The sequence below is a fragment of the Microcaecilia unicolor genome, chromosome 10, assembly GCF_901765095.1.
Source record: "Microcaecilia unicolor chromosome 10, aMicUni1.1, whole genome shotgun sequence".
NCBI lineage: Eukaryota > Metazoa > Chordata > Amphibia > Gymnophiona > Siphonopidae > Microcaecilia > Microcaecilia unicolor.
Genome location: NC_044040.1, coordinates 132629863 through 132656804, shown reverse-complemented (window position 1 = coordinate 132656804; position 26942 = coordinate 132629863). Strand labels below are relative to the sequence as shown.

Here is a 26942-nt window from a genome sequence, read left to right as displayed (position 1 = left end):
AGCGTCTTGTATTTTACGCCCTTGCAATTAGGGAAGTGGAGGTTGAGGAAAGTTCGGGATGATCTTTTGGCGTTTCTGGGTGGTAGGTCTATTAACTCAGACATGTAGGCTGGAGCTTCGCCATGAATGATTTTGTGGATTAATGTGCATACTTTAAAAGTAATGCGTTCCTTGAGTGGAAGCCAGTGTAGCTTCTCTCGTAAGGGTTTTGCACTTTCATATTTTGGTTTTCCGAAGATGAGTCTGGCTGCTGTATTCTGGGCTGTTTGAAGTTTCCTCAGTATTTGCTCTTTGCAACCTGCGTATAGTGAGTTGCAGTAATCCAGATGGCTTAATACGAGGGATTGCACTAGGCAGCGTAAGACGGATCTTGGGAAGAATGGTCTTATTCTTTTCAGTTTCCACATGCAGTAGAACATCTTTTTGGTTGTATTGTTTGCATGAGTTTTGAGTGTTAAGTGGCGGTCGATAGTGACTCCAAGGATTTTTAGCGTTTCTGAGATTGGAAGGTTTAATTTTGGGGTGTTCATAGCGGTAAATTCGTTCATGTTGTATTGGGAGGTGAGTATCAGGCATTGAGTTTTTTCTGCATTTAATTTCAGACGAAATGCATTTGCCCATGTGTTCATGATGTGTAGACTTTGATTGATTTCGTTATAGATTTCTTTGATGTCCTGTTTGAAAGGGATGTATATTGTTACATCATCGGCGTATATATATGGGTTTAGGTTATGGTTTGATAGGAGTTTTGCCAAAGGGATCATCATTAGGTTGAAAATGGTTGGTGAGAGGGATGATCCTTGTGGTACTCCACATTCAGGTGTCCATGCATTAGATGTGGTTGAATTTGATGTAACTTGATACGAACGCTGTGTTAGGAACCCCTTGAACCAGTTCAGGACATATCCTCCAATGCCAAAATATTCAAGTATGTGTAATAGGATTCCGTGGTCAACCATATCGAAGGCACTTGACATGTCAAATTGTAGGAGGAGTATATTGTTTCCAGTTGCTATTATTTGTTTAAATTTAGTCATAAGGGTGACTAAGACCGTTTCTGTGCTATGATTTGATCGGAATCCTGATTGGGCATCATGCAGTACTGAGTGTTTGTTTAGATAGTTTGTGAGTTGTTTTGTTACCATTCCTTCAGTTATTTTGGTTATTAGTGGTATGGATGCTACTGGTCTGTAATTGGTTATTTCGCTCGTGTTTTTCTTTGTGTCTTTAGGAATTGGGGTGAGTAAGATTTTTCCTTTTTCTTTTGGAAAAAGTCCGTTTTGTAGCATGAAGTTTACGTGGCTCGTTAGGTCTATTATGAATTGTTGAGGAGCAGATTTCATGAGGTTATTTGGGCAAATGTCTAGTTTGCAGTGGGATTTGGCAAATCTTTTAAGTGTTTCAGAGATGAGGTCTTCTGATAGTAGTTCGAATTCGGTCCAGGTTCTGTCTGCTGGGTATGTTCCTTCTTCTGGATCTAGACAATCTAGAAGTGTGGCGTATTCAATAGGGCTAGCGGGTACTGTGAGTTGTAATTGTATAATTTTCTCCTCGAAGTATTTTGCAAGGTTGTCTACATCTGGTATGTCTTTGCCGTTGTTTGTGACTGGTGTGGTGTCTAACAGTCTGTTCACAAGGTATCTTTGTAGTTTGGTCCTATTATTGTTTTGTAATGTAGTCTTTTAGTCTGTTTTATGGTATATTTGTATTTTCTCCGAAGCAATTTCCAGGCGTTTAGTGTTTGTTCGTCTCTCTTTTTGTTCCATACGCGTTCTAGTTTTCTGACTTGTGTTTTAAGTTTTTTCAGCTCTTCGGTGAACCATGCATTTGATTTTTTCCTGTGCGATGTTCTGGTTTGGATTGGGGCGATTTTGTCTAGTGTTGTAGTGCATAAATCGTCCCATTCTTGGAGGAATTGGATGGTGTCAGCATTTGTTGACCATTCGTTCTGGTAGATCTGTTGCCAGAATGTTGTGGGGTCTATTTTTCCTCTCGTTGTGTATGTTGTTCGTTCATGTTTATTGATTGTGTTTATGTGTGTTTTTCGCCAGCAGAGAGAGACATTTGCTTTATGGTGGTCTGACCATAATGTAGGTGTCCATCTTGTGTCGGTGAGTATGATTGTTGAGTCTGGTTCGAATTTGCTTGTTATGATATCTAGTGTGTGTCTTTTTTTGTGTGTTGGTTGCGTGTTGGGTGCTTGCAGATCCCAGAGTTTTAAGAATTCTTTGCATTCTCGTGTGCTTGGTCAGGTATCATCTTCTAGGTGTAGGTTGATGTCTCCTATTATAAGGATGTTTGAGGCAGATACACAGGAGTTCGAGATGAAGTCCATAAGTTGTGTTTGGGAGTCTTGCCATTTTCCTGGTGGCCTGTAGAATAGGATTGTGTTCAGGTGTCCTATTAGGTTTGGGTGATTAATCCTTGTCGATGCAATTTCAAGTTGTGGTGAGGTGGATTCCCCCGTAATTGTGATGGTGAATTCGGGTTTGTAAATTATGGCTATTCCGCCTCCTCTTTTTCCATTTCTTGTCCAGTGGATGATTTTGTATTCTGGTGGGCATGTTTCTAGGATGGCGGGGTCTGTGGGGCTATGGAACCAGGTTTCTGTGATAAATAGAAGGTCTAGGTTATCTGTAGTGATCCAGTCTTGTATGTCTACTGAGTTGCTTACTGTTGATCTTGCATTGATGTATCCTAGTTGGATTGAGTGGTATGGTTCTGTGGGGGGGTTCGATGTGTTTATTTTTATTAGTTGTCTGTTTCTTCGGTGGTTGAGTTTGTTGTTGTTGTTTTCTTCTTTTTGTTGGTAGTGTTCATATCCGGAGATTTTTCCTTTTGGTTGGTTATTGTGTCTTTGGATTGATGAGTTGTTGAAAGGTTGTACATAGGGTGGTGTATTGTGGGTGAGTTATTGTGGGTGTTCTTTAGGGTGGGCATTGTGTGTGTGTGAGTGTTGTGTGATTTGTGAGTTATGGGTTTGTTGTTATTTGGGTTGTGGGTTGTGTTTGCATGTAAGAGTAGGGTGAGGCAATGGATGATTAGGAGTGTTTTACTGGTATTCATATCTATGTTTAAGGCGCTGTGACAAACATTCAGCTGGTTTTGCATTCAAAGCGAAGTAGAGCTTAAATTGCATATAGCTTGACAATTCAAAGCAAGGCAAAGTCTACATTTGCATTTAAGCTTGGCTACAGTTCAAAGCGAGGCAAAGCTTACATTTACATTTAAGCTTGGTAACAATTAAAGCTTGGCAACAATTCAACGCTAGGCAGCCTACATTTGCATTAGAACTTGGCAACAATTCTTACTGATTATGCTTGGTTTATAGTCAGAGCATAGCAAGCCTGTATTTATAATTAGAGCATAATAGTGAGTATTACATATTAATCTAATTATCTTACTGCTCAAGGTAGCTTATTTGTCTGGAGGTCAGAGCGAGCTAGATAGCTGCATTTAAATTAAGCTATTATCAATGCAAGTACAAAGTTATTTCCTTACCTTTTTAAAGGTATGAGCCGATGCTCAAGTTGCCGCCCTACAAATCTCTTCCAAGGAAACGGACCCGGCCTCTGCCATCGAGGCCGCCTGTGCTCTAGTGGAGTGAGCCTTCAGCTGGATAGGCGGCACCTTCCCTGCGGCCACATAAGCCGCTGCAATGGGTTCCTTGACCCATCGTGCCACTGTAGGTTTAGCAACCTGCAGACCCTTACGAGGACCTGCGAACAGCACAAACAGATGATCCGACTTCCGGAATCATTGGTCACTTCCAAGTATCTGATGATGACTTGTCTCACATCTAGATATTTGAGAGCAGAGTACTCCTCTGGGTAGTCCTCCCTACGAAAGGAGGGTAGACAGAGCTGCTGATTCACATGGAAGCGAGGACCAATCTTGGGCAGGAAGGAAGGCACTGTGCGAATAGACACTCCTGCCTCAGTGAACTGCAGAAAGGGCTCTCGACATGATAGCGCCTGGAGCTCGGAAACTCTTCTGGCTGAAGTGATAGCCACCAAAAGACTGCTTTCAACGTCAATTCTTTCAGAGATGCCCTCGACAAGGGTTCACAAGGCGGCTTCTGCAAGGCTCTTAGCCCCAGATTGAGATTCCACGCAGGTACCACTGGTAGAGGAGGGCGCAGGTGAATAACTCTTTTGAGAAAGCGCACCACATCTGGCTGCAATGCCAGGGAAACACTCTTCAGGTGACCCCTGAAGCAAGCAAGAGCCGCTACCTGGACCTTAAGGGAACTGAGCGACAGGCCTTTTTCCAGACCTTCTTGCAGGAACGCCAACACTGATGAAATTGGAGCAGTGAAGGGAGAAAGTGAGCCTGCCTCACACCACGATGCAAAGGTACGCCAAACCCTGGCGTAATCAGTACAAGTAGAGCGCTTCCTCGCTCTCAGCATAGTGGCGATGACCTTATCTGAGAAGCTCTGCTTGCTCCGACGCCGCCGCTCAATAGCCAGGCCGTAAGACCAAAGGGGGAGGGATCCTCCATCACCACGGGACCCTGATGCTACAGGCCCCGCTCCGCTGGCATCTGCAGAGGTCCGTCCACTGAGAGCCTGATCAAGTCCGCATACCAGGGACGTCTGGGCCAATCCGGACTCACCAGGATTATCCGGCCCGGATGCTTTGCCACCCGGCCTAGCACCCTGCCTAACATGGGCCAAGGCGGGAACACAAAGAGGAGCTCCTGTGTCGGCCACTGTGGGAGAAGAGCATCTACTCCCAGAGATCGAGGGTCCTGTCCTCTGCTGAAAATGTGCGGCACTTGGCAAATGGCTGAAGACGCCATCAGATCTAGGCTCGGCTGGCCCCAGCGCTTCGTGATGTCCAAGAACGCCTAAGCAATATTCATGACTCCCGCAATGTGGGCCACCGACAGCTGTTCCAGGTTTGCTTCCGCCCACAGGCATAGCTTCATGGCCTCCTTGGCTAGAGGGGCGCTCCTGGTACCTCCCCGGCGATTGACATAGGCCACAGCCGAAAGGGAGGGCTCTGAACTGGGAGTGTCCTCAGAACTGCAAAACGCGGAAAGCGTTGATGAGGAGGCCAGATGGGAATATGCAAGTAAGCTTCCTTGATTTCCAAGGATGCCAGGAACTCCCCTGCCTGCACTGCCGTTATAACAGAGCGGAGAGTCTCCATCCGGAAGTGCCGAACTTCCAAGGCCCGATGGACCCCTTTGAGATCGAGGATAGGCAGGACAAAACCTCCTTTCTTAGGTACCACAAAGTAAATGGAGTAAAGTCCCTTGCCAGGGTGATCTTCTGGCACCGGAACGACCGCACCCAGGCGGATCAGATTGTCCAAAGTCTGCTGCACTGCCGCAGCTTGACCGGAGACTTGCAGGGAGAGTGCACAAACCCGATTCTTAAGGGTCGGCAGAACTCTAGCTTGTAGCCGTCTCTGATGACTTCCAGCACTCAAGCGTCTGAAGTTACCCTGGTCCACTCGCCCAGAAACGAGGATAGGCGTCCTCCAATCTGCTCTGGGCCATGGACCAGCGCCCCGTCATTGGGTACGAGACCCTGGGGGGGGGGGGGGGGGACCAGAGGAGGCACCTCCGGGACGGCGGTCTCTGCGAAAGGAATGCTGCTTGGGGGAGAAATTCCTTTTGATGGAAGAGGGGGCAGAGGAGCTCGACTTGCCTGGGCAATACCGACGGGCTTCCTGAAACCGTCCTTTGGAGGAACCGGGGCGAGCACCACTGGCCTGAGCCCTGACCTCCGGTAACCTCTTGCCCTTAGACGTGCCGAGATCGGTCACAATTTTGTCCAGCTCGACCCCAAAGAGCAGCTTGCCTTTAAAAGGCAACTTAGCCAGGCGGGACATAGAGGCGTGGTCAGCAGACCAATGCTTCAGCCACAGCCACCGCCGCGCAGAGACTGTCTGAGCCATACCTTTAGCCGAGGCTCTCAAGACATCATACAGCCAGCCTGCCAAGTAGGCCAAGCCCGATTCCAGGGCTGGCCAATCAGACCTCAAGGAAGGATCCGAGGGGGAAGCCCGCTGCGCAAGCATCAGGTACGCCCTGGCCACATAGGAGCCACAAATTGAGGCCTGTAAACTTAAAGCAGCCGCCTTGAAGGACGACTTTAAAGCCGCCTTCAAACTCCTGTCTTGGGCGTCCTTTAGGGCCGTGCCACCTTCCACCGGCAACGCCGTTTTCTTAGTCACCGCAGTGATTAAAGAATCCAAGCAGGGCCTCCTTCAGGCAGAGGATAGAGGCGGGACATAGCCCTAGCCACTTTAAGGCTCGCTTCTGGGAAATCCCCTTGAACCGAAATCAAGGTGTGCATTCATGCACATGGAAGGTTCTAGGCGGGAGCTTAGTCCTCCGCATAATGGCAGAGCCAACAGAGGCTGAGGGAGAGACATCCTCCAGAGAGGAACTCTTCAAAATGCTCATGACCTGCACTAGCAGGTTGGGCAAATCCTTTGAGCGAAAGATCCGTGCTACAGAGGGGACATCCGCTCCATCCGAGCGGGAATCCGTCTCCTCCAAGGAAGCCCCAAAGGACCGTTGGGAGAACTCAGATACGCTGCCCTCATCTACATCAGAGGAGACAGAGTCCTGTAGGGCCTGGAAGTCCACCCGAGGGCGATTGCTTCCGGAGGCCTCAACCCCTTTATCGGACAAGGGAGCCGGGGCAGCGTTTTGCATAAGGAAGGCCTGATGCAGCAGCAAAATGAACTCGGGGGAGAAACCCCCCAGACTGTGCACTTCAGCAGCCTGGGCCACGGCCCTAGACGCACCCTCAACCAGCGCTCGCAAGAGCGGGGGAGAAACATGCTGCGCATCCAAAATGGCGTCCGGCGTGAAAATCCGAGAAGGAGCCGCGCGGGAAGAACGACGCTTTACTTTGGCCACTTTCTTGCCGTCACCCGAATCAAGGGCGACCATAGCATTAACGTCTCCCAGCTCGAGGGCGGCCCAAGAAGAAGCCGTCCGAGCAGAGTGGCAGGCCAACATGGAGTGGGCGAGCAGCGGGGGATGGGCGCTTATGGCGGGGAAAAACCACCACACCGGAGGAAGAACCGGGACACTGACCGGCCTCCAAACTGACACCCAACAAGGGCGATTCAGGCATTGAAAACCCCCGCATCCCCGCTAGACGCACACAGGCGGTCCGGGGAGCGAATCTTCGCACCCTCGCCCTCCGACGCCATAAGCCACGTGGAGACCGAACGGGGAACCCCCTGCCCGCTATAAAAAGGTAAAATTACCTGCTTCTCGCTCCGAGCTGTAACGAACTGGTGTCCCAGTGAGCAGCTGCAATAAATGCCGATATAAACGTTGAAATAAACGCCCTTAAAGGATGGTCAAATTTTTTTTTTTTTTTTTTTTTTACGGAGCCAGCGGGAGGGGGGAGAAAAGGAGGGACCTGGCACCACCAGGTTTGCACTTGCTCAAGAAGAGCCCTCAACCCCAGGTACTCAACAAAACCTAAGAATTAGGCTTGGAGACCTAGCCAGAGCTGCTGCTGTGTGTGACCACCACCTGCTGAGATAGAGAACATGGTAAAATTATGTATCATACCTGATAATTTTCTTTCCATTAATCATAGCTGATCAATCCATAGACTGGTGGGTTGTGTCCATCTACCAGCAGGTGGAGATAGAGAGCAAAGCTTTTGCCTCCCTATATGTGGTCATGTGCTGCCGGAAACTCCTCAGTATGTCGATATCAAAGCTCCATCCGCAGGACTCAGCACTTAGAGAATTACACCCACAAAGGGACACTCTGCTCAGCTCACCACCACCGAAACGGGGGAGGGGAATTAACCCAGCTTATCCCCACACAAGTGGGGGAGGGGAATCCGTCCAGCTCATCCCCGCAGAGCGGGGGAGGGACACCACCCCGCCAATGCGGGGGGATCTGGCCTATCCTGCAACCGCGGGAGGAGCTGACTGACCCTAACACCGCTGAAGCGGGAGGGGTACAAAGCTGCCCTACAGCCGCACGAAGCGGGAGGGAGCGCCGGCAGAATTTAGGTCTCAATCCAGCCCCGTAAAACGGAGGGGAGAGGAATGCAGCAGCTCACTGTAACACAAACTCGTCTCAACTCTTGAAGAATCCAATTGAAAAAACTTGAACACGAAGTCCTCCTGAACAGGAACTGAAGACTAAACTTGAACCTCAAATGCAACCAGAATATAACCAGTACAGATATCTGGGAGGGGCTATGGATTGATCAGTTATGATTAATGGAAAGAAAATTATCAGGTATGATACATAATTTTACCTTCCATATCATCATGCTGATCAATCCATAGACTGGTGGGATGTACCGAAGCAGTACTCACCCAGGGCGGGACATTGACATCCCTGACCGCAACACTGAAGCTCCAAACCGGGCCTCCGCCCGAGCAGCCACAGTCAAGCGGTAATGCCTGGAGAAGGTATGGGCCGATGCCCAAGTTGCCGCCTTGCAAATCTCCTCCAAGGAGATGGACCCGGCCTCTGCCATCGAGGCCGCCTGAGCTCTAGTGGAGTGAGCCTTCAGCGGGATAGGCGGCACCTTCCCCGTGGCCACATAAGCCGCTGCAATGGCTTCCTTGACCCATCTTGCCACTGTAGGCTTAGCAGCCTGCAGACCCTTACGAGGACCTGCAAACAGGATAAACAGATGATCCGACTTCCGGAAATCATTGGTCACTTCCAAGTATCTGATGATGACTCGTCTCACATCTAGATATTTGAGAGCAGAGTACTCCTCTGGGTAGTCCTCCCTAAGAAAGGATAGGAGACAGAGCTGCTGATTCACATGGAAGCGAGAAACAGTCTTGGGCAGGAAGGAAGGCACTGTGCGAATAGACACTCCTGCCTCAGTGAACTGCAGAAAAGGCTCTCGACATGATAGGGCCTGGAGCTCGGAAACTCTTCTGGCTGAAGTGATAGCCACCAAAAAGACTGCTTTCAACGTCTTTCAGAGATGCCCTCGACAAGGGTTCAAAAGGCGGCTTCTGCAAGGCTCTTAGCACCAGGTTGAGATTCCACGCAGGCACCACAGAGTGCAGAGGAGGGCGCAGGTGATTAACTCCCTTGAGAAAACGTACCACATCTGGCTGCGAAGCCAGGGAAGCACCCTTCAGGCGGCCCCTGAAGCAAGCCAGAGCCGCTACCTGGACTTTAAGGGAACTGAGCGACAGGCCTTTCTCCAGACCTTCTTGCAGGAATGCCAACACTGAAGAGATTGGAGCAGTGAAGGGAGAAAGTGAGCCTGCTTCACACCACGCTGCAAAGGTACGCCAAACCCTGGCGTAAGCAGTAGAAGTAGAGCGCTTCCTCGCTCTCAGCATAGTGGCGATGACCTTGTCTGAGAAGCCCTTCTTCCTCAGATGCTGCCGCTCAATAGCCAGGCCGTAAGACCAAAGGGGGAGGGATCCTCCATCACCACGGGACCCTGATGCAACAGGCCCTGCTCCACTGGCAGTCGCAGAGGGTCGTCCACTGAGAGCCTGATCAAGTCCGCATACCAGGGACGTCTGGGCCAGTCCGGACCCACCAGGATTATCCGGCCCGGATGCTTTGCCACCCGGTCTAGTACCCTGCCCAACATGGGCCAGGGCGGGAACACATAGAGAAGCTCCTGTGTCGGCCACTGTTGGAGAAGAGCATCTACTCCCAAATATCAAGGGTCCCATCCTCTGCTGAAAAAGCGCGGCACTTGGCAATTGGCCGATGACGCCATCAGATCTAGGCTCGGCTGGCCCCAGCGCTTCGTGATGTCCAAGAACGCCTGAGCCGATAACTGCCACTCTCCGGGATCCAAGGTATGGCGACTGAGAAAGTCCGCCTTGACATTCGTGACTCCGGCAATGTGGGCCGCTGACAGCTGTTCCAGGTTCGCTTCCGCCCACTGGCATAGATTCATGGCCTCCTTGGCTAGAGGGGCGCTCTTGGTACCTCCCTGGCGGTTGACATAGGCCACAGCCGTGGCATTGTCCGACAGGACCCGTACTGGCTTCAACGCCAGTACCGGGAGGAACTTCAAAAGCGCCAACCGAATGGCTCTGAGTTCCAGGAGGTTGATAGACCACTTTGCCTCTGCAGGAGACCAGAGCCCCTGCGCTGTCCTTCCCAAGCAGTGGGCTCCCCAGCCCGTCAAAGAGGCGTCCGTCGTGACGACAATCCACTCCGGGGTCACAAGAGGCATTCCTGCAGACAACTTGTCTGTCTTCAGCCACCAGCTCAGCGCCTTGCGCACTGCTGGGTCCAAGGGAAGGCGCACAGCATAATCCTCCGAAACTGGAGTCCAGCGCTGCAGCAGAGAGTGTTGTAGTGGTCTCATATGAGCCCTGGCCCAGGGCACTACTTCCATCGTGGCCGTCATAGAGCCCAACAGCTGCACATAGTCCCAAGCCCGAAGAGGAGAGGCTACTAGGAACTGGTCCACCTGAGCCTGAAGCTTGACAATCCGATTGTCTGGCAGGAACACTCTGCCCACTTGGGTGTCGAATCGAACTCCCAGATACTCCAGGGACTGAGTCGGGCGCAGCTGGCTTTTCTCCCAGTTGATGATCCACCCCAGGGAGCTCAAAAGAGCAATCACCCAGTCCACAGCTTTGCCGCACTCTGCATAAGAGGGGGCTCGGATCAACCAGTCGTCCAGATAAGGATGGACTTGTACTCCTTCCTTCCGCAGGAAGGCCGCGATGACCACCATTACTTTGGAGAAGGTCCGCGGAGCAGTAGCCAACCCGAACGGGAGGGCTCTGAACTGGAAGTGTCGGTCCAGGACTGCAAAACGCAGAAAGCGTTGATGAGGAGGCCAGATGGGAATATGCAAATACACTTCCTTGATGTCCAAGGATGCCAGGAACTCCCCTGCCTTCACTGCCGCTATAACAGAGCGGAGAGTCTCCATGCGAAAGTGCCGAACTTTCAAGGCCCGATTGACCCTTTTGAGGTCGAGGATAGGCCGGACAGAACCTCCTTTCTTTGGTACCACAAAGTAAATGGAGTAACGTCCCTTGCCTAGCTGATTTTCTGGCATCGGAACGACCGCCCCCAGGCGGATCAGATTGTCCAAAGTCTGCTGCACTGCCACAGCTTTGACCGGAGACTTGCAGGGAGAGAGTACAAACCCGTCTCTTAAGGGTCGGCAGAACTCTAGCTTGTAGCCGTCTCTGATGACTTCCAGCACCCAAGCGTCTGAAGTTACCCTGGTCCACTCGCCCAGAAACGAGGACAGGCGTCCTCCAATCTGCACTGGGCCATGGACCAGGGCCCCGTCATTGGGTACGAGACCCTGGGGGAGGACCGGAGGGCGCACCTCCGGGACGGCGGTCTCTGCGAAAGGAATGCTGCTTGGGGGAGAAGTTCCTTTTGAAGGAAGAGGGGGCAGAGGAGCCCGACTTGCCCGGGCGGTACCGACGGGCTTCCTGAAACCGTCCTCTGGAGTTACCGGGGCGAGCACTGGCCCGAGCCCTGACCTCTGGTAACCTCTTGCCCTTAGACGTGCCGAGATCGGTCACAATTTTGTCCAGCTCGACCCCAAAGAGCAGCTTGCCTTTAAAAGGCAACTTAGCGGAGACACGTGATGCTAGGCGAGGGGTAGGACGCCGCAAGACAGAGCTCTGAGGCCCCGATGTAAGATCGCCCCCCTAGCAGCTTAAATCGGCGAATTTGAAATCGGCAAAAGAAGGAAAGATAGACGAGATAGCCCAAACTAGCGAACGGCGGAACTTATAAGGTGGAAAAACATCAATATGTCCTCCAAGGCGCCGCGGAAGGACGGAACACGAGGGAGAACGGGAGAAAACAAAATGGCGGATCCCGGCCCCTCGGGGGAAACAGTAAGTTCCGCTTGGGCAAATGAAATTGCAATGGAGGTTTCGCAATTATTAGAATCCTCCGTAGACCTGAAACTGCAGAAAATCTCTGAGAAACTCGATGTTATGGACGAGAAATTAGAGGTTCTAAAAACTGATCTGACCGGATTCCAACAACGGCTATCGGAGCTGGAGGATAAGAATACCCAGCAGGAGGGTCAGTACAAAGAATGGCAACAAAGGATTACCCAGCTGGAGTCAAAAGTGGATGATCTAGAAAATAGATCACGAAGAAACAATATCAGGCTGGTGGGGATCCCAGAGACTGTAAGGGAAGTAGATCTGCGGGCCGTGTTGGAAGCATGGTTGCCGAAGGTGCTTGAAGCGCAGGAGTTGATAAACAACTTAAAAATTGAAAGAGCACATCGGCTGGGTCAACTGAGACCCGAAGCACAAAGACCTCGAGTGGTAATTTGTAAAATACTAAATTACCACCACAAACAGGAGATTTTGAGGCTATGGCGATCTCAGGGCATGGTGAATTATGATAAGCATAAGGTGTTATGCTTTCAAGACTTTTCGACGGCAGTGGCAGCACAGCGAAAGCAATTTGTAGGAGCATGCACTGAATTACATAACAGACGGATTAGGTTTGCACTGCTCTATCCAGCTAGACTGAGGGTCCAGCATGAAGGCCGGACACGTTTTTTCGACACCGCTAAGGAAGCATTGGAGTATGCCAAGAAAATAAAAGGAGGCATGGAGCAGTCTGCTGAGGAGGAGGTGCACTGAAGAAGAAGTGGATACCATTGCAAGATCGAGGGCTTGAGAACTCTCATAGTGTTTTGCCGAAGAGGCAGAAGATATTCAAAGCAGTAGCGGGAGCAGAGCCTTGAAAGCGCTACTATTATTGTGAGACACTTAATATAATGGTTTAAGTTCCATATGAGTTGGGGATTTGTGGGACAGTAAAAAGTTAAATATGTATAATAAGTTATATTAAGAGATAGGATTGAGATTTCAAGTGCAGGTTAATTGGAAAGGGACGCTTCAAATATGTTTAAGGGGGGAGGGAGTTTTCAAGATAAAAATGTTTTACTTTGAATGGTGTGTGTAAGAGGTCCCCCCGAATATGTTAGTGGGAGTAGAGAGTTGGTAAAATAACAGGGCTTAGGGGAGTGGGACCTGAACATTTCGATAAAGAGGAAGCTGCAGGGGGGAGGGGCAGGGCGCTAACGTGTCTGGTTCTTAGAGAACACAATGTGTAAAGTTTGGAAGAGGGAGAGGGAGGGGGGGAGGGAGGGGGAGAGGGAACAATGGTTAGAGGAGAAGGGGTCCTTCAAATTGTTTTTTCATTTGAGATGTATTTGGTTTATGGACTATTATTTTACAGTTTCTTTTTCATTACTGGAAACGCGCGCTGGAGAACGGCAGGGGTGGTTATCTTGGATGAAGAGAGGGGTGCCTAAGGGCTGGGAGGTACGCCCTCTGATTAACAGGAAAAGGCTGAGACAATGGAAATGGATGCAGTGGAGTGATGGGGTCAGTTAAATTGTTATCATGGAATGTAGGGGGAGTTTCTTCGCCCATAAAACGGAAAAAAATTTTGCAGGCTTTGCAACGCCAGGCGGCCGATATAGTGTTTCTTCAGGAAACACATCTGACAACACAAGAGCATGATAAATTTCAGCAGGGCTGGGTGGGCGCGGTAGTGGGCGCTCCTGCACATAATAAAAAGGCGGGAGTATTGATACTAATTCGAAAGGGGTTGTCAATATCTATAAAAGCGGTTAAGAGGAGTGCAATGGGTAGATATGTCCTGATAGAGATGGAGATGGGGGGAACTCCTTACGTTCTTTGTAATATATATGCACCGAATGTATATGAAAAAAGTTTCTATAGAGAGCTGGTGGACCTGTTGACTCCATATCAGATGGGAAATGTGGTGCTGGGAGGAGACTTTAACATGGTATATGACCCAGAGCTGGATAAGACTAGCAAGGGAGGATTGGGGCCTCGGCATTATCAAAGGGGGCTGCCATTCTTGTGCTCTACATTGGAATTGGTGGACGCTTGGAGGGTACTACACCCAGGCTGTAGGGATTACACTCATTTATCTCGGGCACACTCTTCACTATCTAGAATAGACTATATACTTATATCACGTCCTCTTTTTGCCAAAATAGTGGAGGCAGAAATTGGTCCGAGTGAAATCTCGGATCACTCCCCCATATGGACAAGGTTGGAATTGAGAGGGGACTGGAGTGGGTATAGAGGGTGGACCTTTCCATTTGAGCTGTATAAAGATGCGAAATTCCGGGACATGTTACAGAGCAAGTGGAAAGATTATGAATACAATAACAAAGAACATAAAGACCAATACGGGCTGTACTGGGAAACAGCAAAGGCAGTCCTGAGAGGAGAAATTATTAACTATAGGGCGTGGACACGGAAGCGAAGAGATAAAGAAATATTACGCTTAGAAAAAGAGGTCCGTACACACAGGCAGAAATATGGGGCTACACAAACGGAAGAACAGAAGTTAATATATTTGACAACCCAGAGAGATTTAAATGAGCTCCTACATGAGCGGGCTAAGAAGTCTATAATGTACTACAAATACCAGTTGTTCCAGTATGGGAACAAGGCAGGAACATTGCTGAGCCGATTGGCTAAAGGGAAAAAAGGGATGACTCGTTTACTACAAGTAAAGCGACAGGATGGCACAGTAGTCAGACGGGAAGAAGATATAGTAGAGAGTTTCCGCAGATACTATGCGGACCTGTATGGGGAGCCATCGGGGGTAATACCAGACAGCACATTGTTTTTGGAAAACATTGACATGCCACGGATATCACCGAAACAGGGGGAGATCTTGGACGCCCCTATTGAGGAAGGAGAGCTAATGTTGGCCCTGCAACAGAGCGAGATACATAAGGCACCAGGACCCGATGGCTTTAGTATAGCTTTTTATAAGATTTTACAGGAACAGGTGACTTTACCGTTATTAAATTTATTTAATTCTATGGCTAGTACCGCCAAGATTCCAGAGACTTTTAGACTAGCCAAAGTTATCGTCCTGCCTAAGCCTGGCAAGGATCCAGGGGACATGGGATCATATAGACCGATCTCCCTACTAAACTGTGATGCCAAACTGTATGCAAAAATTCTGGCAAATAGGTTGGCCCGAGTACTACCGGACTTGGTGGCCTCTCCACAAGTTGGGTTTGTGAAAGGTAGAGCGGCGGTGGGTAATATCAGAGCTCTTATTGCTTCCTTGGAGAAAGTGAAGGAGCAGCAAAGGCCTTCTCTGCTAATAAGTTTTGACGCGGAGAAGGCCTTTGACCGGGTGGTATGGCACTTCATATTTAAAGTATTGCAGAAAGTAGGTATTGGGGATTTTTTTAGGAGGGCGGTGGGGGCTCTCTACTCGGATCCCCAAGCGTATATGTGGATAAATGGGGTAGGGTCGCAACCGTTTTCGATAAGGAGGGGAGTGAGGCAAGGGTGTCCTCTCTCGCCGCTATTATTTGTATTGTCCTTAGACCCATTAATACGAGAGATTGAGTCCCACCCGGAGATAGTGGGGGTTACCTGGGGTTCTGTTGACTTTAAAATATCTGCATTCGCGGATGACCTATTAGTACATCTCACAGAACCCAAGAGGTCGCTAGGAGCCCTATTGGAATTGTTTCAAGAGTACGGAGACTTTACTGGTTTTAAAATAAACTATTCCAAATCTCTGGCACTAACAGATACAGATAATGTAAAAATGGAGTGGGGGAATGATTTTCCGTTGAAGTGGGCTAGGGAGAGCCTCAAATATTTGGGAGTACAGGTGGCCATGAATACAAAGGCTTTTTATGCTCTCAATTTTACTAAACTATTGGATAATATGAGACTCCGGTTAAAGCACTGGGAGGCTTTGCCGCTAACGCTACACGGGAGGATCCAGTTGTTCCGCATGATGGAGTTCCCCCGATGGCTTTACACATTACAGGTTTTACCGTTACGATTAAAAAATAAAGACATTAAGCAGTTCCATAAGTATTTAAGACAGTTTATTTGGGGGGGGGGAGAAAGCCTAAATTGCCTTTGGACATATTGGTAGGCCCCTGGAAATTAGGAGGTATAGGGCTCCCAGATATCAAAAAATATAATCAAGCGTGTTTGTTGAGGCATCTGGGGGACTGGTTATTGGATAAACAAGACTTTACCCCGTGGAAATTGGAACAGGTTCATTTCTTGCCATTTCACCCACATTATTTATTACATGAGGCGGAGAATAAATTACCAAAAAAATTTAAGGGGAGTTTGCTATTGGATCCGATGCGGGCGATTTGGCGGGATCTTAATAACTATTGGGGGTTGGAAGGAGATATGACGGATATAGTGCCACTACAGGGTAACCCAAACTTTTCACCTGGATCAGAGAACAGGGTGTTTCAAAGGTGGGCTTTACAGGGGATTACGAGGTTGGAACATGTATTGGGGACTAGAGGAGGGCTGTTAAATTTGGGTGCTTTAGGGGTGGGCTTTACTATTAGCCACACATTCGCTTACCAGCAGTTAGCCCATTATATTAGATCATTAAATGCTGAAAAGCTGGCTAGTGGCCATGGGAAAAAAATTAGGGAATTTTTCAAAACAATAACGGGGGAGCGGTTCACAGTATCGAGACTGCATAAGGCTCTGTGGGCGATGTGCCCACAGAAAAAAACTGAAGTAATTACCGCACGTTGGGCACGAGAGATGCAGAAACCCAGTTTAGCGCTGGATTATAACCAGCTGACATCTCGTATACCTGAGATCTCGATTAATGCGGCATTGCGGGAGTGTCAATATCGGATTTTATATCGAGCATATATGACCAAACTACAGGTATTTAAGATGGGAGGTGTGTCGGACCCACTATGCTCTAAGTGCCGGCAACGTGACAGCACTCTTTATCATGGCCTATGGGAATGCCCCGGTGTGCAAAGATTTTGGCATAATATAATACAATATCTGGAGGGGTTAGTGGACTCTCGAATTAATTGTTCTTTCATGGGGATCATCCTCGATAAACATGAGCTCTTTGTCCTCCAAAGAGGAAGCCAGAGGACACTGGTACGCAAAGCCTGCATGTTGGGGAAAAAATTGATTATGGCGGGGTGGTTGAGTGTGGACCCGCCAGAGTATTGGCATTGGAGAAACAAAATTCATGAGCTTTTAATGCATGAACGTAGGGCGGTAGGAACTTCCCCGAAAAAGAGAGCACAGTTCCTGGAGATTTGGAGACCTTACATTCAATCCCTGACGCCGAGTGCGCGAAGTTTAATACTGAATAGCTTATAATGGGTTTTTTTTTTTTTTTCTCATCTTCGTCTTACTATGTACGAGGGGCTTAGTTCATGATATGATATATGGGGGAGGGAGGAGGGGGCGGGGAAGATGAGGGGGGAGAGTGGGAGAAATTGATAATCTATTGATGAGGATAACTTAGAAGTTTGAATGCAAGTCTAAGAAGATACTTCAACGCAATATGCTGATTTTTGCGATTTTGTTAAGCAGTATATCATCAATTAAATTTGTTAGATATAACAATAGTGAATACCGCACAATATGAGATATAAGCTGAAGTAAGCATTTTATTTTGCTGCTTATATAACAGTACAAAAGCAAACATTTGGGTTATAATGAAAGGGTTGAAGGGGAGGGAGGGAGAAAAGGATAAAATATTGATGATAGACTTTAATGATGTATAAATACAAGTATGATGTATCATTTAAAATGTCAAATTTAATGGCTGTGTTTAAAATGTTGACTCATCAATAAAAAACTGTTGAAACATAAAAGGCAACTTAGCCAGGCGGGACTTAGAGGCGTGGTCAGCAGACCAATGCTTCAGCCAAAGCCACCGCCGCGCAGAGACTGTCTGAGCCATACCTTTAGCTGAGGCTCTCAAGACATCATACAGCAAGTCTGCCAAATAAGCCAAGCCCGATTCCAGGGCCGGCCAATCAGCCCTCAAGGAAGGATCCGAGGGGGAAGCCCGTTGCACAATCGTCAGGCAAGCCCTGGCCACATAGGCGAGCTGTAACGAACTGGTGTCCCAGTGAGTAGCTGCAATAAACGTTGAAATAAACGCCCTTAAGGACGTCCAAAATTTTTTTTTTTTTTCAACGGAGTCAGCGGGAGGGGGGAGAAAAGGAGGGACCTGGCACCACCAGGTTTGCACTTGCTCAAGAAGAGCCCTCAACCCCAGGTACTCAACAAAACCTAAAAATTAGGCTTGGAGACCTAGCCAGAGCTGCTGCTGTGTGTGACCACCACCTGCTGAGATAGAGAACATACTGAGGAGTTTCCGGCAGCACATGACCACATATAGGGAGGCAAAAGCTTTGCTCTCTATCTCCACCTGCTGGTAGATGGACACAACCCACCAGTCTATGGATTGATCAGCATGATGATATGGAAACTGAGGAGTTTCCGGCAGCACATGACCACATATAGGGAGGCAAAAGGATTGCTCTCTATCTCCACCTGCTGGTAGATGGACACAACCCACCAGTCTATGGATTGATCAGCATGATGATATGGAACGTGGTTTTTAAACTAGTTCTATCCGGTTTAGCGAGCAAGGAGTTAAACGCGGCACGCACAAAAGGGCTCTCTCCTATCACGGTAGTAGCTAATGAAAACGGAATGCAAAGCTATTATAATGAGCTAATTACTATACAAATGTGCTAGCAAAGCAATGCACAGCCATTTTCCGACTGGATGCAAGAAGCAAACCCTACCTTCAGCGCTGAAATCTTAACATGAGGTCTGGAGCTATCGGTCCTGACAGTTCCACAGCCACCTTTGCCACTCTGCAGGAGGAGAAGGACACTGGAGAGAGGAGACACGACGGAGCAGGGAAGGCAGTGAAGTGTTTGGAGCCCGGAGGGATAAAAATGCCTGCTAAAGACTGCCTTCTGCGTGTGTGTAGCAAGCATTTCTCTTTGCTGCCCCTCAAATAAATCAGTTTAAAAAAAAAAAAAAGTTTGCATGTCTCAGCTACGTGTTCCACCTCCTCGTGTTCCAGCAGCCAATCACAGCAAGTTCAGTTACAAATGCTACGAATCCCCCACTCTGGAGCTCGCCTGCTTGTTCCACCTCCTCGTGTTCCAGCAGCCAATCACAGAGCGTTTAGCTTCTCTGGTGTCAGCTAAACTCGCTGTGATTGGCTGGCAGTAGGATCTTCTCATAGTAACTGGAGGAGTGATTTGCTGCCTCGTCTGTTTGCTGTATGCTGCTCGGAACAGTTTTCAAGAACAAAGAAGGAAAAAATAAGTTTTATATGGCTTTCAAATACACAGCTTCTGTGCCTGTATGAAAGGCGCTCTGAGCATGCGCAGATCAGCTGCGCTTAGCGATTGGCTGATCTGCGCATACTCAGCTGACCGACTGGTTCCCCCCAAAGAAGGAAATCGCATTCAAATGAGCTAACAGCGAGCAGCTCATTTGCATGCGATTTCCTTCATGCATACCCAGCGTTTTCAAAATCGATTCGCAGTAACGAGGATCGCTAAGGTAAGAGCTTTTTGCGGGGGTGTTAGCGCATCTGGCTCTAAGTGCTCAGTGTCATCTGGATCGTGACGTAGCCACCCCTGGCTAAAAATATAATGTTTAACCTGTAGATACGCATAAAAATCTGAAACTGGCAATCTGTGGGACTCCCGTAGTCCTTCAAAAGACCGTAGCTCACCCACATCTAAAAAATCACAGAACCGAACAAGCCCACGATGGGTTCATACTGTAAAAACTGCCCCTCGTAGGCCAGAAGGGAAACCAGGTTCCTGGGTGATCCTGGCAAATGAAGAGGGAGCATGGGAACCCCAAAGCCTATATTTCAATATACTCCATAATGACAGCAAATGTAATATAAATGGGTTATTCCCTGTGAAAAATTTTTTAAATGAAAATAGTTCTTGTCATTAAATAATATTATGACATATTCAATTTCTACTTCCGTATAAAACATAAAATGTTGCAACATTTGAACTTAGCTTTGAGGCGATCTGAGGCAATCAGATGGTCCCGAGTAATCCCAACAGGGACCCGTTTCACTGCTCTGCTTCCTCAGGGGATTTAATATGCTACCCCAGCTTCCTCAGGGGATTTAATATACTGCCCATGCAGCAACTCAATGCTGTCAGAGATTCAATCTAGCCGTTAAACCTTGCAGTTAAAAGTTTGCAAATTGTGTTCAAAAGAGGGAAAATCTTCCATAGGCTGGCCAAGAGCTATGGCATGTTCCAAAGTAAGATCCTGCAACTTCACAGGAAGTATTAGCTACCAGACATAAAATATTACTGCAAGAAGATATCTTTCCTTTCAAAAATACAATCAATGCCTTTTTATCTGGTTTTTAGTGTGGAGAATTGGAAACCATAATAAGAAAACTACTACTAATCATCCCACATGTATCCCACATTTTCTCGCTTAGTAGTAGGCTCAATGTGGCTTACAGGTTCCAGAGAGGAAAGTACCAACTCCAGGAATATATACAGAGTGGAAAATAGAGTAACAGTAGGTGCAAGGAAGCTGATAAGGTTCCGGAAAAGAGAATACAACTCTGGGACGAATATGTATAGTAGCATATAGAGAGAAGTAATCTCAATGAAGCTGATAAGTCTTCGGGGATGGGACTACAGCTTCTAGTGAGCAATACAGAGTAGGATAAGGGTAGAAGTACACGTAATTATAACTGGAGTGGTAAAATTCATACAGTTTGAAGTAATAGGATTAAGTGGAAGGAGTATTGTTCATTTCTTAGTTCGATAGATGTGATGCATTGTTCATGAATTAGTTCGGGTCTGCTGGGTAGGCTTTCCGGAAGAGGTGAGTCTTGAGGTCTTTTCGGAATTTTAGATGGGTGTTCGCAGTTCTAATGTTTCTAGGTAATGCGTTCTAGGGAAGAATTGTTTGATCCGTTTGAGTTTCCACATTGCATGGAATATTTTCTTCGTGGTGGCAGAGGCTTGGCTCTCCAGGGTTAGGTTGGTGTCAATAGTAATTCCAAGGATCTTCAGTTTGTCCGATATTGGGAGAGTATGTTCCGGGGTTTTTATGGATGAAGGGAGATTTGTTTTGTGGTGAGAAGAGAGAATAAGGCAGTGAGTTTTTTCCTTGAGTTTGAGTGCTGATACCCAGGCATCCATTAAGCTTAAACTAGTCTTTACTGCAACAGTGATTTCTGTTGGATTAGAGTTGAACGGTATGTACAGTGGGGGAAATAAGTATTTGATCCCTTGCTGATTTTGTAAGTTTGCCCACTGACAAAGACATGAGCAGCCCATAATTGAAGGGTAGGTTATTGGTAACAGTGAGAGATAGCACATCACAAATTAAATCCGGAAAATCACATTGTGGAAAGTATATGAATTTATTTGCATTCTGCAGAGGGAAATAAGTATTTGATCCCTCTGGCAAACAAGACCTAATACTTGGTGGCAAAACCCTTGTTGGCAAGCACAGCGGTCAGACGTCTTCTGTAGTTGATGATGAGGTTTGCACACATGTCAGGAGGAATTTTGGTCCACTCCTCTTTGCAGATCATCTCTAAATCATTAAGAGTTCTGGGCTGTCGCTTGGCAACTCGCAGCTTCAGCTCCCTCCATAAGTTTTCAATGGGATTAAGGTCTGGTGACTGGCTAGGCCACTCCATGACCCTAATGTGCTTCTTCCTGAGCCACTCCTTTGTTGCCTTGGCTGTATGTTTTGGGTCATTGTCGTGCTGGAAGACCCAGCCACGACCCATTTTTAAGGCCCTGGCGGAGGGAAGGAGGTTGTCACTCAGAATTGTACGGTACATGGCCCCATCCATTCTCCCATTGATGCGGTGAAGTAGTCCTGTGCCCTTAGCAGAGAAACACCCCCAAAACATAACATTTCCACCTCCATGCTTGACAGTGGGGACGGTGTTCTTTGGGTCATAGGCAGCATTTCTCTTCCTCCAAACACGGCGAGTTGAGTTCATGCCAAAGAGCTCAATTTTTGTCTCATCTGACCACAGCACCTTCTCCCAATCACTCTCGGCATCATCCAGGTGTTCACTGGCAAACTTCAGACGGGCCGTCACATGTGCCTTCCGGAGCAGGGGGACCTTGCGGGCACTGCAGGATTGCAATCCGTTATATCGTAATGTGTTACCAATGGTTTTCGTGGTGACAGTGGTCCCAGCTGCCTTGAGATCATTGACAAGTTCCCCCCTTGTAGTTGTAGGCTGATTTCTAACCTTCCTCATGATCAAGGATACCCCACGAGGTGAGATTTTGCGTGGAGCCCCAGATCTTTGTCGATTGACAGTCATTTTGTACTTCTTCCATTTTCTTACTATGGCACCAACAGTTGTCTCCTTCTCGCCCAGCGTCTTACTGATGGTTTTGTAGCCCATTCCAGCCTTGTGCAGGTGTATGATCTTGTCCCTGACATCCTTAGACAGCTCCTTGCTCTTGGCCATTTTGTAGAGGTTAGAGTCTGACTGATTCACTGAGTCTGTGGACAGGTGTCTTTCATACAGGTGACCATTGCCGACAGCTGTCTGTCATGCAGGTAACGAGTTGATTTGGAGCATCTACCTGGTCTGTAGGGGCCAGATCTCTTACTGGTTGGTGGGGGATCAAATACTTATTTCCCTCTGCAGAATGCAAATAAATTCATATACTTTCCACAATGTGATTTTCCGGATTTAATTTGTGATGTGCTATCTCTCACTGTTACCAATAACCTACCCTTCAATTATGGGCTGCTCATGTCTTTGTCAGTGGGCAAACTTACAAAATCAGCAAGGGATCAAATACTTATTTCCCCCACTGTAAATGATGACATCATCCGCATACAGAAAAGGATTAAGATTTTGCTTTTATAGGGCATGAGCGAGGGGGATCATCATCAGATTAAATAATATGAGTGAGAGAGGTGAACCCCGGGGTACTCTGCAGTCGGTACTCCATGATGGTGATATGTTTGAGTTTGCTTTTACTTGATAGGATCTCGTGGTTAGGAAACCCTTGATCCATTTGAGCATATTCCCTCCTATGCCTATCTTGTTGAGTACTCTTAATAGTACTGAGCACGGCCTGTACCAACCATCCGAACGAGCCGCTACTGAGAGTTGGTCCTGCCCGTGGAGTACATAGACGGACCGAAATCTCCTGCAGACGACCTGCCGAGGATTGGCCGTCCCCGAGAGTCAAGCAAGTCTCCCACCCTGCCCACCAGCTGACTGGACGCCAGTCCGAGGCAGTGGGTTGAAGAGAGGAGTGGTGAGCGTCACTGCAGAATTGGAGAGAAGCTGGAACAGGTGAGGTGGTTCTCGTGAGATTGATGGGCATAACGGCATAACCACTCAGCGGAAACAGCTAGACTGTTATAAATGGACCAACAACGACAAAAGACAAGGCGGATCAAGCAGCTCTGAGATTAGCCTGCTTTGATTTGAGTGTATAGTGGTGACGGCTGCGTAGGGAGTGGAAACAGAGATTAACCAAAAGACTAGAGTGGACTAGACAGGCTCACCTCCACTCCAGTCTATTAAACCTCTCTGATACTGACTTGTGTATAGAAATGACGGCAGCGCGGGAGAGTGGAAACAAAGATCAACCAAATATGCATCACTCTCAGAAACCCCCACCAAAACACAGCATCAATAACCACATTGATACCAAAAACAAAAACAAAATGAACGCATTCAAACTTCTCATACTAGTTTACTCCATAACACTAATTCACACAACTATAACCACTCCACTCACCGAAAGCACCACTCACCGAAAGCACACTCACCGAAAGCACCATACTACACACACACCAAAGACTAATACGAGACCATACACATTACCAAACTGATAACAATTCAAACAAAGGAAAATTGCCAACACGCAGACAACTACAACAAAAGAGAAACAAGGATCCTACTAAAATAAAGGAATGACAACTAATCAAAATCACCACAACATCAAAAACGGACCCTTACCAAATAATTCAAATAGGTTACATAAATGACAGATCAGTAGTCAACAAAACAACAATCATAACAGACTGGATCACAGCAGACAATATCGACCTACTACTCATCAGCGAAACCTGGATCCACGACCTCAAGGACCCCATAATTCTGGAACTCTGCCCCCCGGGCTACAAAATTACTCATTGGACAAGGAAAGAAAAAAGCGGTGAAGGACTAGCACTAATCTATAGATCCCACTTCAATGTAACAACAACTGCTGAGTCCATAACACCAGATCTTGAAATTGCCTCAGTCAGAATTAACCATACTAACCTGCTTGACAGCCTAAACATTGTCTTATTTTACAGACCACCAGGTAAGTGGCAAGAATGCCAATCACACTTCATAGATTTCATATTGAACGCCTGTGTCTCAAATCCCAATCTACTTATTATTGGAGACATAAATATATACCTCGAAGACCCTAAGGCAACCAGCACACGTGAATGCAAGGACTTCCTCCAATTATGGGACCTTAGCTGGTCCAATATACAAGCCACCCATGTCAAAGGACACACAATTGACCTCATTACACATAAACTATCTTCAGACCTAAACTTTATACTAACAGATACAAAATGGTCGGACATACCATGGTCAGATCACTACAAACTAAACTCCACCCTACAGTGGAAGAAAAAAGGTACACACTTCAAGCAAGAAACCACAACCTACACCACAAGAGGCCAAATTGACCCTGTAACATTCTGGCAACGAATTTACAGCAATGACTGGATGGCACAAACAGATTCCAAACATTACCTACTAAACTGGGATGATAGATGCAAGAACACATTAGACGTTATCGCACCATTACAAACAAGAACTATATGTAGACAAAACTCAATACTTTGGTTCAACGAAGAACTGAAATCACTGAAAACACATACTAGGAGACTTGAACGAGCATGGAAAAAAATGAAAGACGAATACACACTCAATGCATGGAAACAACTACAAAGGAAATACAAATACTCAATAAGACAAACCAAAAGAACATACTACAAAACCAAAATAGGACCAGACTACAAAGACGCACATAAACTCTACCAACTCGTGAACAAGTTAATAGACACCACACCGGTGACCACGACCGGCACAGACATCCCATAGGCATAAGTACATAAGTAATGCCATACTGGGAAAAGACCAAGGGTCCATCGAGCCCAGCATCCTGTCCACGACAGCGGCCAATCCAGGCCAAGGGCACCTGGCAAGCTTCCCAAACATACAAACATTCTATACATGTTATTCCTGGAATTTTGGATTTTTCCAAGTCCGTTTAGTAGCGGTTTATGGACTTGTCCTTTAGGAAACCGTCCAACCCCTTTTTAAACTCTGCTAAGCTAACCGCCTTCACCACTTTCTCCGGCAATGAATTCCAGAGTTTAATTACACGTTGGGTGAAGAAAAATTTTCTCCGATTTGTTTTAAATTTACTACACTGTAGTTTCATCGCATGCCCCCTAGTCCTAGTATTTTTGGAAAGCGTGAACAGAAGCTTCACATCCACCTGTTCCACTCCACTCATTATTTTATATACCTCTATCATGTCTCCCCTCAGCCGTCTCTTCTCCAAGCTGTATAGCCCTAGCCTCCTTAGTCTTTCTTCATAGGGAAGTAGTTCCATCCCCGCTATCATTTTAGTCGCCCTTCGCTGCACCTTTTCCAATTCTACTATATCTTTGTTGAGATGCGGCGACCAGAATTGAACACAATACTCAAGGTGCGGTCGCACAATGGAGCGATACGACGGCATTATAACATCCTCACACCTGTTTTCCATACCTTTCCTAATAATACCCAACATTCTATTCGCTTTCTTAGCCACAGCAGCACACTGAGCAGAAGGTTTCAGTGTGTTATCGACGACGACACCCAGATCCCTTTCTTGGTCCGTAACTCCTAACGTGGAACCTTGCATGACTTAGCTATAATTCGGGTTCTTTTTTCCCACATGCATCACCTTGCACTTGCTCACATTAAACATCATCTGCCATTTAGCCGCCGAGTCTCCCAGTCTCGTAAGGTCCTCTTGTAATTTTTCACAATCCTGTCGTGATTTAACGACTTTGAATAACTTTGTGTCATCAGCAAATTTAATTACCTCGCTAGTTACTCCCATCTCTAAATCATTTATAAATATATTAAAAAGCAGCGGTCCTAGCACGGACCCCTGAGGAACCCCACTAACTACCCTTCTCCATTGTGAATACTGCCCATTTAACCCCACTCTCTGTTTCCTATCCTTCAACCAGTTTTTAATCCACAATAGGACATTTCCTCCTATCCCATGACCCTCCAATTTCCTCTGTAGCCTTTCATGAGGTACCTTGTCAAACGCCTTTTGAAAATCCAGATACACAATATCAACCGACTCCCCTTTGTCCATATGTTTGTTCACTCCTTCAAAGAATTGAAGTAAATTGGTCAGGCAAGATTTCCCCACACAAAAGCCATGCTGACTTGGTCTCAGTAATCCATGTCCTCGGATGTGCTCTGTAATTTTGTTTTTAATAATAGCCTCTACCATTTTCCCAGGCACCGACGTCAGACTCACCGGTCTATAATTTCCCGGATCTCCCCGGAGCCTTTATTAAAAATGGGCGTTACATTGGCCACCCTCCAATCTTCCGGTACCACGCTCGATTTTAAGGATAAGTTGCATATCACTAGCAGTAGCTCCGCAAGCTCGTTTTTCAGTTCTATCAGTACTCTAGGATGAATACCATCCGGTCCAGGAGATTTGCTACTCTTCAGTTTGCTGAACAGCCCCATTACGTCCTCCAGGTTTACCGTGAAGTCAGTAAGTTTCTCCGACTCGTCCGCTTGAAATACCATTTCCGACACCGGTATCCCACCCAAATCTTCCTCGGTGAAGACCGAAGCAAAGAATTCATTCAGTCTCTCCGCTACGTCTTTGTCTTCCTTGATCGCCCCTTTTACCCCTCGGTCATCCAGCGGCCCAACCGATTCTTTTGCCGGCTTCCTGCTTTTAATATACCGAAAAAATTTTTTACTATGTTTTTTTGCCTCTAATGCTATCTTTTTTTCATACTCCCTCTTGGCCTTCTTAATCTGCGCCTTGCATTTGCTTTGACACTCCTTATGCTGTT

General features: G+C 47.3%; 1 protein-coding gene across 1 annotated transcript in view; it reads right to left on the bottom strand.

Moving 5' to 3' along the window:
• Positions 1 to 26942, bottom strand: part of DTYMK (deoxythymidylate kinase) — a 191473-nt gene that overhangs the window by 3898 nt on the left and 160633 nt on the right. The window lies entirely within an intron of this gene.